The sequence below is a fragment of the Aotus nancymaae genome, unplaced genomic scaffold (genome assembly GCF_030222135.1).
Source record: "Aotus nancymaae isolate 86718 unplaced genomic scaffold, 86718_ANA_hifiasm-v0.15.2.pri h1tg000007l, whole genome shotgun sequence".
Taxonomy (NCBI): domain Eukaryota; kingdom Metazoa; phylum Chordata; class Mammalia; order Primates; family Aotidae; genus Aotus; species Aotus nancymaae.
In genome coordinates this window covers 19768008-19781155 of record NW_026988418.1, presented here as the reverse complement: position 1 = coordinate 19781155, position 13148 = coordinate 19768008, and the positions used below count along the sequence as shown (strand labels likewise).

Sequence of the window (13148 nt, the reverse complement as noted above, 5' to 3'; positions counted from 1 at the left end):
ATCGTCTTGAGAGCAGGAACTTTAGTCTTATCATTCTATCCCAGGACCTAGCCAGGGCCTGACACATAGTAGGCACTGAATAAATGCGTGTGAACAGATGACAATGTCTGCTGTGCATCTGTTATGAGTTCAATGCAGGGTGAAGCGGTAGAGAGTGGGATAATCCACGGTAGGTCATTCATGCAGCTGCCCTGGGAGCCACTGTGCTGGTGCTGGGGATCTCTCTCTAAAGAATGGGAGAGACAAGCCCTGGCTCACATACAGTTTCTTACAAGAGTCAGAGAAAGGCATAAACTGGTCAGTTTCAGCAGGGATAAGTGTAGTCATGAAGGAAACTCAGGGTGTCAAGCGAACTCATAGCAGTGGTACCTCATCTGAGCGGGACTGGAGGTGAGGATCAAGGCGGTGACATCTAAACTGAGACCTGAAGGTGAAAGATGAGGAAGGAAAGCCAGAGCATGGCATATTTGGGGAACTGAAATTGTCAGGGTGGTGCACACAGATGACGTGGACATGAAAGTGTGGCTAGATTTGGAACAGGTGGTGGTAAGAGCAGATGGGGAAGGCCCTCTGAGAGTGATAATATGGGGGAAGTGGGAGACCAGGTGGTCTTTGCTGAGAGAGGAAAAACACAACAGGAAAAGAAAAACAAAACAAAGAAGAAAGAGATTGGTTCTCATGGTTCGGTCCAGTCTGAAGATATGTTCAGGGCATGCATCACCAGCAGGGGCTTCTTGGAAATGCAACTATCAAGGATGGGAGTATTCGGAAGGTGAAAGCAAGAAGGGAGAGCTGTGGGTGGAGGTGGACCTGAAGGAAGGCACAGGGGCAGCGCTGAGCAAACAGCATGGGAGGTCAGGAGGCCAGGCTGGCAGAGCTAAGCAGACAGAAACAACTCTCTTCATCAGCTTGCCTGCACTTTCCAGTGCACAAAGCCCTGCAAGCCCAAGCTCCCAGCCCAAGCAGCCCTGGCAGGGCAGGGATCACCTTCCCATGTTCCAGAGGAGGAAACCAGCACAGGAAGTGATGGGAATTATAGGAGGGAGGTCACGGGGCCATGCGGTTTGGTGGTTTGTTCTCTTGCGAGGGGTTGACCTTTCCCCTGTTTTAAAAGCCTACGCCAGAAGCTTTTCCAGGGGTGAACAATGCAGGCTACTCCTTGGCAGGCACTGTGGTTTCTCTCTCACCTGATTTTTTTTTTTTTTCCTGTTTTAGTTAGCACTTCAAAACATCACAAACACAGAAATCACTCTTGCCCTCCTTAAGCCCTTTACCTGCACATCTCCTCTCTCTGGTTCCCTGAGAGGAATTAGGCTATCTGGGCAGCCACTGGGGGAGGGAGGGAGCACTGAGAGCTCCTGGTGTGTTAGGATCATGCTAGGCGTGTTGATACATGAGGTTCCATTTAGTCATTACCGCCAATGACTGAGAGTATTTATAGACAAAGTCATTGAAGCTCAGAGGGATGAAGCCCTTTTCCTAAGTTCACATTGTTAGGTGGTGGATCCAATCCCACATCTGCTTGATTTTACAAGAACAGAATTAACAATACAAGTTAGTAGAAAAACCTCAGAAACCAGATCCTCTACCTGAGGATCAGTGTTGGGTGGAGAATATTTCCGGAACGTGATATGCTCTTTCATGGGTTCATCCCTATTCACACGCCGATCTCCTTGTATTTCCCAACCTCCTCTACCCACAAGCTCCTGTTCACCTTTTACCAACCTCCAATTTCTTTGTGCTGATCCTTACTGTATAATTTAGTACCACCTCTTATAATGGATGTCTTCCTATGATTGTTTCAATGGAGTACAAACTCCCAGAAGCAGGGTTTGTATGAATCTCTGAATTCTCTGCCTGTGACAGTACTTGGCATACAGAAGGTGCCTTAGTAGATTCTTGTTGAATAAATGTCTGGACAAGTGAAAGAGTGTATCTTGTCCTCAGATTCTTTTTACCACAGTGGATCTAGTAGTCTCATCCTCCATATTAGCCCTGACGAAATACATAGAGGTGAAGTGACATGAGCAAAGTCCCAAAAGGAGCTGGAAGAAAGCCAGCCAAAACGAAACAGAATAAGCAACAACAGCAATGAACGCTCCCTGTCCCCCAACACTTTGTAATGCTCAACCACCCAGATCTTTCATCCTGAACTCATGTTGTTCTCTATCAGTCCTGGAATTGTAGCAGAGATTGGTAGCTGCTTGCCAATATTCATTCTCTTCTTCTTGCTTACTAACGTAAATGAATTGGGGCTTGCAGTGTGCCCAGCTCAAGAAGCACATTTCCTAGCCTCCTTAGCAGCAAGGTGTGGTACTGTGATTGGGTTCTGGCCAATGAGATATAAGAAGTTTTGGGGTGGAATGTTTGCAAAACCACTTTGAGAAGAAGGGTGTGAGGGAGATGGCAGATACAGCAGACTACTCCCTTCCTTCCTTCTTTCCTTTCTTCCTTCCTTTCTTTTTCTTTTCTTTTTAAAATGATCAAAATACATGCATTTAATATACATCACAAGGGCTCAGCCAAGGCTTAATGTAAAAGACAAAAACAAAACAAAAATTAATACCACAGCTCAAAATATAGAGTCCTATACAGAAGTCAGAAAAAGAACAAACCATCTAAGGAAAAATTAAAAAGATGACACAAGGACAGGCTGGGCAGCCTGGGTCAGGGCTCCCGGCTGGTGACCTGCTTTGAGTCGATTTCTTGCAGGTACTTCTTAAAAGCTGTGGGGTTTTTCCAGAGTTCGGCAGCATGGATAGTTCAAGGGACTATCGATGTTAGGTTCTCCTGGCAGGTTCTCGATGGAGAGCAGAATGGTCCTGATGTCATATAGGGCAGACCACTGGTTCTTCAGGATGTCCAGGCATATGCTATTCTCTGGGTGTCACATCGGGGTGGTAGCAGGGCATGAGGAACTTCACTGTGGGTGAATCGTAAGGGTGGCCTCTGGGGAACTCTAGTGAGAGCTTATACCTCAGGTCTTCATATACTGTTCCAGCTGCTCCATGGAGGGTCCCTACATATTTGAAAAGGTTGTGTGATTCAGGGAAGGCAGAAATCCCTTTATCACCAGACATCATGAGGGTCATCAGCTTCTGCTGTAGCCTTTTGCCCACGGGACCCCGGGTGACTGCCATATTCTGAAAAGAAAAGGGAAAAGAAAAGGAAGGAGAGAAGGAAGGAAGGAAGGAAGGGGGAGAGAGAGGGAGGGAGGGAGAGAGAGAGGGAGGGAGGGAGGAAGGAGAGAGAGAGAAAGAAAGAAGAAAAGAGAGAAAGAAAGAAAGAAGAAAGAAAGAGAGAAGAAAGAAAGAAAGAAGGAAGGAAGAAAGAAAGAAAAAAGAAAGAAAGAAAGAAGAAAGAAAAAGATGGAAAGATTGTCTCCTTTTAGAACATGGCACAATGATAAAGTCATAGAAGTAATCTTGGATCGTGAGGTAACCTTGAAGGTGGACCTGTGCTGAGGATGGAGGAACTGAAAGACAGAACTTGGTTTCTTAAAGACCATGGAGGCCTGAATCGCTCACTTCTAGACATTTTTTTTTTTTTTTAAAAGAGGCCAACTCTCATTCTGTCACTCAGGCTAGAGGGCAGTGGCATGATCATAGCTTACCACAGCCTTCAGCACCTGGGCCTGAGCGATTTTCCCTCCTTAACCTCGTAAGTAGCTGAGTCTATAGGTGCATACCACCACACCCAGTGAATTGTGTAATTAGAGATGGGGTCTGCTGTGTTGCCCAGGCTGGTTTGGAATTTCTGGCCTCAAGCGATCCTCCACCTTGGCCTCCCAAAGTGTTATTGGCCCGAGGCTAGTTTTAGAAATACAATCCAGAAAGCTGCCAGCAGTGGAGCCTGGCTGAGTGGGTGTCCTGCAGGTCAGAGAATGATTCACAGCTGTGGAACTCCCCGATCATTCATCAGCACCATCTAAGACCCTCCTCCATCCAATGGAAACACGGTAGGACTTGGACACTGTGGGTGTGGGAGGAAGGGGTTCGTGTTTCAGTTCCTTTCATGATGGTCTATGACTTTTTCGGTTGATCTTAGCTCATTGTACTTTGAGGCTTGAGTGGATTTTAGACAACCCAGATAGAGTCTGTGTTAGACACTGAAAATTGTCTACCCAACAGCTATCTCCACATTCTTGCTTATCGGAAGACTGATTCTGCTGCTCTTTGTGGTGAATTCCTTTTCTCTTTCTCTGATTTGTTTAGATAGAGGCCTGTGGCCCTTTTCTTGCCTCAGGCCCTCCCCCACCACCATGAAATACCAGGGGCACATCTGGGAAAGTTTCCCTTATTCTTTTCTTAAGGAGAAGTCCAAGACCAACACTTCCCTCCTCTTGCCTTTGGGCATTACTGTGAGGGTGTGAAGTCTGGAGCCCTAGGAGCCATCTTGACACCCGCAAAGAATCACACAGAAAGTAGTATGTGACCCTAACACCTTTGTAGGTGTAGACACTATAATACCCAACCTGGGCCCCCTCTATCTGGACTACTTGCTATGTGAAATAATAGATTTTATCATTGGTTATTATTTATTTATTTCTGCATCCATAAGCAACCTAACTTACCTAGAATCTAAGCTCCTTTTGACATATGGGAAGAAGGAGGCTCAGAGAGAAAAAGCAAATTGCCCAAGGTCACACTGTGGGTATGACAGTGTCAGCCTAGAATGCTTTTTTCCTGTCTTCCTCTCGCGGTGAAAGAAATTTGTTTCCTGCTTAATACATGGGTCATCTTGAGAATGAAGTGGGATTCCACATGGATTTGGGATAAATGGAAACCATGTTAATTGTTCTTTGCTTTTGCCTCACTACGTTTAGGCTGCTACAACAAAATGCCTTAGACTTGGCGATTTATAAACAACAGAAGTTTATTGCTTACAGTCTGGAAGCTGGGAAATCTAACACCAGAGCACAGATAGATTCGGTGTCTGGTAAAGGCCTGTTTTTCTTAGATGGCGGCTTCTTGATGAATCCCCACGTGACAGAAGAGGCAAACAAGCTCTCTCAGGGCTCTTTTTCACGGCCACTAATCCCACTTATGGGGGCTCCTCCCTCATGACCTAATTACCTCTCAGATATCCCATCTGCCAATACCACTGTAATGGGAAGTAAGTTTCAACATTGAAATCTGGGGGCACAGAAGCACTCAGACCACAACACCTTTCTTTCTAGATGAGGAGTCAGAGACATGAGTTTCAGTCCAAATCTACTATGGTGAGCATAATTCTTCATGATGACACAAACAATAATCACTCCTGTCCATTCTCACATGCTATAAATAGATATCTGAGACTGGGTAACTTCCTTTTTTTTTAAAGACGAAGTTTCACCATGTTGGTCAGGCTGGTCTTGAACTCCCGACCTCAGGTGATCCGCCCGCCTTGGTCTCCAAAGTGCTTGGATTATAGGCGTGAGCCACCATGCCTGGCCAAGACTGGGTTACTTCTAAAGAAAAGAAGTTTATTTGGGAGGCCGAGGTGGGTGAATCAAGAGGTCAAGAGACCGAGACCATCCTGGTCAACATGGTGAAACCCCATCTCTACTAAAAAATACAAAAATTAGCTGGGCATGGTGGCGTGTGCCTGTAGTCCCAGCTACTTGGGAGGCTAAGTCAGGAGAATTGCTTGAACCCAGGAGGCGGAGATTGCAGTGAGCCAAGATTGTGCCATTGCACTCTAGCCTGAAGCCTGGCGACAGAGTAAGACTCTGTCTCAAAAAAAAAAAAAAAAAAGAAGAAGAAATTTATGCCAGGATAGGTGGCTCACACCTGTAATCTCAGCACTTTGGGAGGCCACGGCAGGTGGATCACCTGAGGTCAGGAGTTCGAGACCAGCCTGGCCAACATGGTGAAACCCCGTCTTTACTAAAAATGAAAAATTAGTCGAGATGGTGGTGGGTGCCTATAATCCCACCTACTCAGGAGGCTGCAGTGGGAGAATTGCTTGAAGCTGGGAGGTGTTCAGCCTGGGCGAAGATGGTTTTTTTTTTTCTTTTTTATTATTTTTTTCAGATAGGGTTTTGTGACGGAGCGAAACCCCATCTGAAAAAAATAATAAAAAAGAAAAAAAAGAAAAGAAGTGTAATTGGCTCATGTTTCTGCAGGCTGCACAGGAAATGTAGTGGCTTCTGCTTCTGATGAGGCCTCAGGAAGCTTCCAGTCATGGTGGAAGGCAAAGCGGGAGACGGCGTCTACATGGCTGGAGCGTGAGGAAGACGGTGAACGGGGGGAGTGCCACACACTTTAAAACAACCAGGTCCCATGAGGTCTTACTGTCATGGTCACAGCACAGGTGGGTGCGGGGAGGTGAGGGGAGATGGGCTGAACCATGAGAATCGGCCCCCGTGATCCAATCACCGTCCACCATACCCCACCTCCAGCATTGGGGATTACATTTCAACAGGAGACTTGGGTGGAAGCACAGACCTAAGCCACATCACCCCTCAGATTCAGTTTATCTAGCACGGCAACATCGACAGGGGTTTCCAGATCTATCATTTCATGCAATTCTCACAACACTACAGAGTGTGCTAGGCAAGGATCATTATCCCCATTTTTCAGATGAGGACTCTGAGGATCGGAGAGGCTAAGTGAACCCCCGAGGAAAAGCCAGGCTTCGAAATTGAGGGGTGAGTAGATTAACTGCAGGTCTACACCAGCGAGTTATACTGTCAGTGCTCTTTACTGCTTACAAAGCCTTTTCTCTAAGGTCTAGGTTAAGACCCCCAATGACGCTGCAAGGTAGACCAAGTGAGTATGGCTATCCCCATCTAACAGGTGAATAAGTAGCACTCTGGAGACATGAAGGATGTATCTGAGTTCACTGAGCCAACAAGTTGTCCTTTTTCCATGACTCCAAAGCATTTCCTACAATCATCCCAAGTATAAATATCTGACCTTGTGGTGGGTAGGGCAGATAGCTCATCCCTGTATAAGTCATGTGTCCCAGGGACAGAGAGAGGCCAAGTGACTTAGTTGAGATGACTGTGCTGACAGCGAAAATAAGAATCTGGGTGTCCTAACTCCCCGTCTGTTGCTCCTCTTTTCCAGCTTCCACGGCCATAGGTGATATTGGCCTATGTTACCTCTCATCATATAATCCAAAAGGGAGTCAGATGTTCTTTCACCTCTCCTGGAACTACACCCATATTATCCACGGGTGTGCCCTGTTTCCTGGAATATTGTCTGGCTAGTTGGATGAACGAATACATGCTAGTTGGATGAACGAATGAATCTCTGAATTCCAAACAAATACTCATTGATGGTTAGCCACTTAGCAGGCCTGGGGAGAGGGTGATAGGGGCAAGCTCGCAGTAACAATTTACCTTTGAGTCTCACTGTCCCCACTGGTCTATGGCCTCATGGGCTTACTGTGGCATCCTACGCATGGACCTGAGCCACTCTGGCAGCCCCATCGCTAGCCCCGGTGGAGCTTAGAGTAAGCACTGCTCTCCATGTAGCCTAAACATATATTCATCTACTGTATTTATTCATGCGTTCATTCCACTAATTCATTCACTCATGCAACAAACAACCCTAGTACTAGATCACGGGGATAACAAGACAGAGGGTTCCTGCCTGTGAGTTCTCCAAAGCTTAGTAGGGCCACAAGTATAAGCAGATATGAAAACAGTGAGATAAATGGCCACTACAGGAGTAAGCACAGGGTGCCATGGAGGTAGGGAGGAGGGGTGCCTAATCCAATCTGGGGGACAAGGAATATTTCATACACACCTACAGTTGCATTTATTCAGAGCTTTCTATGTGCTAGGTACTGTGTCAAGCTCTTTACATTCATTTTTCCAATTTACTCCTCATAACAACCCTATGAAGAAGGTGCTTGCTGTCCTGTCTGTTTTATAGATGGGCAAACTGAGACTCAGAAATGGGCAGTGACTTTCCCAAGGTCATAGAGCTTACATGTGCTAGTGTTGAGATTTGACTCTAATGTCAGGGCTCTTAGCAACCATTCTGTATGCCCTCTGTGCAGACCACCTCCTTTGCTAGTGAGGTTCCACTTCAGTTACATCATGAAGGATAACTATGAGTCAGCCGGAGGCTGTTGTCAGCATGATCGTGGTGGGAACTGCAGAATGTGACGATATGGTTTAGAGGTTGAAAAAAGGCATTTTTAGACAAAAGGGGACAGCATGGACAAAGAAACCAGCACTGAAAACAGCATTGTGTCAAGGGAAAACAAATGCAAGGTGATTTCTTCTCACCCATCCTAGTGGAGAAATTCAGCAGGGGATCTGAAACCCTGACAATCCATTGCAATCAGAACCTTTGGGTGACTGGTTGAATCTTTAGACATCACACAGGAAAATCTTGGTGGAAAGAAAAATTATACCTGGTCCCCATTTTGTAGTTTTGGGCCAGGAAGACTAAAAAACAATCTCAATTCTGGTCTCAGGAAGAGGAGTGAGAGTGTGGGTCTGCCCAGTGGCTGAGTGGGTAGGAGAACTGGCTGGGTTAGCTGCTGCTGTTGGGGAGGGGGAGTTTCTATTTCTTTCTCTCCCCTTCCCGTCTTTCTCCTAGCTTTCTGCATATACCACTGAACACTTACTGTGTGTCTAGTTTGGCGCCATGATAGATACGTGGATGAAGTAGGTCTGATCTCTGCCCTCAAAGTATCTACAGTCTAGGAGGGGAAATGGTACATTTTAATAGATATCTTCATTGATATGTTAATATCGACAGACATGTTAATATCTAGCGATATGTTCCATTTCCCTTCCTAGACTGTAGATAATGATCAGAGGATTGCATCATTTACAAAGTACATTTAGTTAGATATACATCTTTAGGAACCCATGTGTGGCCAGGTGTGGGAAAGCAGAGATAAATATTGCAGAATCCCTGTTTCCAAGAAGCTGAGTTAGAGGAGAGGAACTCCTGAAGCAGAATGTTACGGGGGAAGCATGTGCAAAGCACAAAGGAGCACCAAGGAAGGAAGAGTCAGGGAAGCCGCAGACATGATTCGTCCTTTGAGCTAGGCCTTTATCCCTACAGGGATGATCCCATTCATGTTCATTTTGAGGCTCCTTTAAGAAATAAAATTTGGATTGATTATTTCAGAATCCTTTACAACTCTGCAAAATCCATACAATGAGCTCCATTTTTCTGTTAAAGGAACGGAGGCCCAGAGCAGTGAAGTGACTCACTCAAGGCCATACAGCTGGCACATGGCCAAGCTGGGCCAACCCAGGTCTTTTGCCTCCTGTGTTTTCTGAGACAGCCCGCTGCCTCTACAAGGGAGAGAGTGACAAGTGCCATGTGCCCATGCACCATCTACTTTTAGCTCTTTCATTGGACCAAGGCCCGGAAAGTGTCCCGTTGTGTCACATCTGTTCAAGTCTGTGAGTGATCTGTGTGCTCTGGATTAATCCGATAGAAGGATTTAGTAACACAGGTTGCCTGGCCTCTCAGTGGGAGACGTGGTTAATCTCCCACACTCCCTGTTGTTCCAGCTCCTTCCTTAGTTACGCTGATAGGAGTGAGGCTTGGAGCCCCATTTTGGGGGTCTTTGAAAAGTGAATGGCAGCAGTCACTCTGAAGCTTTCCCTGAAGATGCATTGAGGTTCAGGGCTTAAGTGGGGCCCAGGGCAAAGCTGCCTTGTCCCAGGCAGTCAGGCATACAGAAGTGGGTGGGGTTCTCTGAAGCAGTTGCAAAAAAAAGGGAAGGAAAGGGCATCCACAGTGACTGAGTTAGCACCCTGTGCTAAGTGTTTTACATACATCTGAGAGGAAACATTCGCCACCAAAGGACACGAGATTTTGCAGGAAGCTTCAAAGGCCAGTCTTGATGATATAGTCACTTCCTCGCCATTTTTTCCTGCTAGAATAGCAATCTCCTTCAAATGATGTAGGTGAAAGCATCCTGCTCCCTGCCCACCCGGAGGCCTCTCACTCGTGTTTCACAGATGGGAGGAAAGCGGTGCAGAGAGGTCAAGCAAGATCACAGAATTAGTCATTGCAGAAGAGACTTGAATTTATGGCTTGGACTCCAGGACAGCATGTGGGATAAAGGGAATGCTTCTAAGGCCACTGAGTCCTTAGGAAGAGGGTGGAGTTGGGGGGTTCATGCCTAATACAAGGGCATGTTTGCTGAATGCATACAATCCAGATGAGTTGGGTGGGAGCAAAGAGACTGCTTGGTCCAATGCTGAGCTCTGTGGTGCAGGCTCTCTGTGCCTGCAGCTCCCACTTTTTCTAGGAACCAGTCAGATCCCAGCTCGGGAGGGCAAAGGCTATTTCTCTGAGAGAATGACCCCTTTCGCTCAAGAAGCTCCTTCTTTCAGAACAGTGGCTACTCCAGCCCCAGCCATTGAACACAAGAAATAAATGGTTCTCACGGCCAGAGAGACACTTCTACACAGTTTAATTTGACATAATTATATGTTCCTTCAACAGGTTTTATTATGTGCATTGTTGTTTCAGCAAAAAATTGTTTGGATATAAAAAGTTTTTTATTATAAAGAAAAAGTTTTTTTTTCTTTTTTTCAAACTCTTTATTAACCCCCTAAGACTGTTTTTTTCCCACATTTATGACAGACACATCCTGGAATTGCTTTCCCCCTTTTCCTAATTCATGCTTTGAAGGTCTAGGGTCTGTGAAGGCCAGAGGAAAGACAGGTCAATGGTGAAGGGAGAAGCATGCCTCTTCGAAATGGGGATGATGTCAGCCTCCCTGAGTCAGGCTGTGTCTGGTCAAGGACACATACACTGTAAGCTGGCAGACATACTGCACCCCCAAAGCTCCTTGGGAGCACTGTGTTTGGAGCCTGCTCAGGACTCAAATCTTGGGTCTGCCACATGCTAGCTGTGTGACATTTGACAAGGTACTCAACCTTGCCCTTTCCTTCAGTCTAGTTTGCTTCCCAAACTGAGGTACAAGTATTCCTAGGAGAAATGTGTCACTGCTGGAGAATGTAGTCACTCAATCCATACACATGGATTGAGGTTGAGGGCTTAAGTGGTGCCCAGGGCAAAGCTTTATCAAAATGAAGCACCAGTTTTATCAAAACATTGGTGGTGGTGGTGGGGTGTGTGTGTGTGTGTGTCTGTGTGTGTGTACCCTGGCAATAATGATATAATATTTACATTAAAACAAATACAGCTATTTAGTGGAAGAGATAGTCAAATGCTCATGAATTTCACAGCTGAACAGGGAGGTTTGAAACCTTTTAATGTTTATCTTGGCCTACCTTTGCCTATATGTTCTCTCGGTGCATACTCATTCTCTCTTTTTTCCTGTTTCAAGGTCCTGCAGAGATCAATGGGACAGAAAGCTGTTTCTTCTATGAAATGGAAATGACATCCCCTGCCTAAGAGCAGTGGTATAACAATTCCATAAGCTAGCATCTTTAAAATCATTCAAGGTTTGGTGATAAGCTATTAGATACAACAGCAAAGCTACAAGGCATGAGAGAAAAAGCTGGTAACTTGGACTTCATTAACATTAAAAACTTCTGCTTTGTGAAAGACACTATTCAGAGAGTCAAAAGGCAAGCCATAGAATGGGAGAAAATATTTGCAAAACACATGTCTGACAAAGGACTTATATACAAAAGACACATCAACCCAACAATAAGGAAACAATTCAATTAAAAAGTGAGCAAAAGGTGGAATCGGACACCTCACTAAATAAGATATACAGAAGAGAAATAATCAAGTGAAAAGTTGATCAACATAATTTGTCATTAGGGAATTGCAAGTTAAAACAACCACAAGGTATCACTACACACTTATTAGAATGGCCAAAATCCAAAACACTGACAATGCTAAATGCTGATGAGGATGTGGAGCAATGGTGTAGCCACTTGAGAAAAGAGTGTGGCAGTTTCTTACAAAACTAAATCTAATCTTACTCTATGATCCAGCAATATACTCCTAGGTATTGATCCAACTGATTTAAAAATGAATGTTCAAACAGAAACCTACACACTATTGCTTATAGCAGCTTTATTTTCACAATTGCCAAAAACTGAAAGAAAAAACCCACAATGTCCTTCAATAAGTGAATTGGCGGACACATTGTGGTACCTATACACCCTGGAATACTATTTTACGATTTAAAAAATAAGGTGCTATCAAGCTGTGGGAGGCTATGAATGAATCTTAAATGTGTATTGCTAGATGAAGAAAGGGACTGAAAAGTCTGCATACTGTAGGATCCCAAGTGTGTGCCATTCTAGAAAAGGCGAAAGATAAGTGGTTGTCAGGGATTCTGGGGAGTATCGAACAGATGAGGTACAGAGGATTTTTTAGAGTGGTGAAACCATTGTGTATGATACTGCAATTGTGGATATATGCCAGTAAGCATTTATGATAGAACTTCACAGCACACAGGGAAGCTTTTGTATTCAAATGAATTAAAAAAAACATTTAGGATGTAAAGGGAACCCAGGACCAGATGCATAAAGTAATAAAACAATCTAATTGTATCACAAATGTATAAAACAACCACAGCAGGATGGAGGAAATTGTTGTGGACCTAAGTAACTTTGGAAATGAATGGAGTCTATAAAATTAAAGGCAAAAGAAACTATATATAAGTACTGCACTCTAGTTGAAAAGTTGTTTCCTGTGGGATGTGGGTTAACAATTATGATACTGCTGTACAGGTATGCTGGGAATGAACAAATAAATAAAGGATGGTGACTGGGGGAAGCCAGTTTCTTTACTATTGGAGGGGACTGCATAGGTAAGAAAGAGGAGGAAGCTAGAATGATCTACATGATAATGGATTTGAGTTGGAGATATCAGTGTAAACCATGTTTAGCTTAATATAGATACAGATGTTTATATGAAGGAAATGTATAGACATGGATATATACACAGGTTAGTATACACACATACATATTTCCTGGCTCTGTCAGCTGAGAGAGCCTAGAAGCAGTGACATCTCAGTAGCTACAAGCAAACCTAGAGTCCATATTTTGGTTTTCAGTATTATTATGCAGTACAAAGAACCTGCAATTCTTGGAGAAATGGCTGAATCTATGACTGGGGCCGGACATTTATAAGATGATACTAGAGTATCTCCTAGCACCAGAAAGTAAGAAATTTCTCAAAAACAAAGAAAAAACTAAAATGATACAGATGTATCAAAATGAGGGAGGAACCAATTGAAAGAGCTCT

The 13148-nt window shown here is 44.6% G+C and overlaps 1 long non-coding RNA gene and 1 pseudogene across 1 annotated transcript; one reads left to right on the top strand and one right to left on the bottom strand.

Annotated features, from left to right (window-relative positions):
• Positions 1 to 2667: 2667 nt before the first annotated feature.
• LOC105710457 (ubiquitin-conjugating enzyme E2 C-like) lies at positions 2668 to 3092 on the bottom strand (annotated as a pseudogene).
• A 496-nt stretch (positions 3093 to 3588) lies between these two features.
• Positions 3589 to 12677, top strand: LOC105710458 (uncharacterized). Its single transcript, XR_001105791.3, has 2 exons — positions 3589 to 3958; positions 6110 to 12677. It is a non-coding gene; the product is annotated as an uncharacterized LOC105710458 (long non-coding RNA).
• Positions 12678 to 13148: the final 471 nt, after the last annotated feature.